This window comes from Cetorhinus maximus, chromosome 5 (assembly GCF_964194155.1).
Source record: "Cetorhinus maximus chromosome 5, sCetMax3.hap1.1, whole genome shotgun sequence".
Taxonomy (NCBI): domain Eukaryota; kingdom Metazoa; phylum Chordata; class Chondrichthyes; order Lamniformes; family Cetorhinidae; genus Cetorhinus; species Cetorhinus maximus.
Window position 1 is genome coordinate 30987833 of NC_135883.1, and position 1737 is coordinate 30989569.

Consider the following 1737-nt stretch of genomic DNA (forward strand, 5'->3'; position numbering starts at 1 on the left):
TAACACACCTCCATCATTGGAAACTTTCACTTCCACTGAAGGTGTGATGTTCTCTGGTTGGCACACTGTGGCATTTTGCAAGTGGGCTCAGAGACCGAGGGAGAAGGAGCACAAGTTCTCAGATGTGACATTGGGGCTCCTGGTGGAGGAAGTCCAGAGGAGGAGGGATGCCCTGTACCTGACCCTTCTGTCCTTCTCTCCTGCTACATGTGGCCTCATGTTGTCCTCCCGATCCTCGCCCACCCCAACGGGGACCCCTAGCAAGCTGCCAATGACCAAGCGCTCCCCTTCTTCTGGTGTCCAATAAGGTAGTGTCACGAAAGTATAATAATTCTCATTATTATTGTGATTTATTGTAAAAGTAGGTTAATAGTGGGGCTTGGATAGGTTCTGTGTGTGTGTGTGGGATTTAATTGAATTGAAGAGAGCTGGCCTGGAGGCTTTGATTCATCAAAAGAAGCTAGGTTTGAAATGCTAAATATGTAAACATGGCTGAAGTCTTAGAATGTGAGGTGAGGTAAATTTACATTTTTAGATAAATCAGGGCAGTTTGAATTTCAAAGAGATGGTAGGATGTTACACCTAGCCAGGAAGCTAGGCCAAGCAATGTGTTTATTTTTCCCAAAGGTTGCTGACAATATTAGCACCATGAAAAGACTTATATTAGAGAAAGGTAAAGTTTCAAAGACATATGGGAACAATGGAATTTACATTAAAATAGAGAAACGTATAAAGGCGAATGAGGCTCCGTGTCAGGGAAGGCATTGTAAGATCTAACAGAAGCCTCCTGTATTTGTGCATTAAGCTGCTGTCTACAGAAACTGAAGCTGGGAAAAGCCACTTTGAATTTTATTGCCCAGGGTATTGCATTGGCTTGCCTGGATCTGTTTAAAACCTATTTTTTTTTTAACTGTTGCTTTAATGGGGGTGTAACTGGAAGCCAGATTAATTAGGGATTTTTAGGAGTTATTACAGTAATAGTTTGTAGACCTATGTACGTGCTTGAAATTTTTTCTTTTGTTAATAAAGGTTTTAGCTTTCTAAAAAATCCCTTAAGTCTTGGCGGACTTGTTACTTCTGAATTCAGGGCACACATCTTGAAATAAAATACTAATTGCAAAACTGTTGTGAAGATGTGATCAAGTTTCCCTCGTGGATTTGATCCGCCTGGCACATATCATCTTCCGCGTCACAACAGTAGGGTAGCACAGCACTTACTCTTTTAAGGTGAGGTTCCCAGAGAATTTCCAGACTAAATGCTGGAAGGGTTGGTAAAGTTTTGACAGTTGCCCCTGAAAGTCCCCCAAAGTGTTTCAGAAATCCTTTTCATATATCCAGCAACAAGTGAACATGAAGTGGTGAATATCTCTTAAGGTAGCGCTTTAAATCTATGTTAATACTGATTTTACTCCGAAACAGCTGGTTGTGCTAAGAGACAGTGTTAGTTGAAATGCTTGCCACCAAAATAGCATGCAATCTGTTTAATGAGAGCTAGCAGGTACTTAAGTGTTAATCGGGCCATTAGTGAGTTTGGCTGCCGTTCCTAGCACAGGTTTCAACTTCCTTACCAAAATGGTGTCTTCTACTAAACACAGGCTAAACCAGATTTACAGCTTCAGAACTCATCGAAGCCACCTCAAAGATTCTTTATTGTCTTAAGAATCCAGGGGCGAAATTGCCCCTTGATTTTTGTTCTCATGAAATGAAACTTTGCCTGCACAGAGGGATCAGTAGACT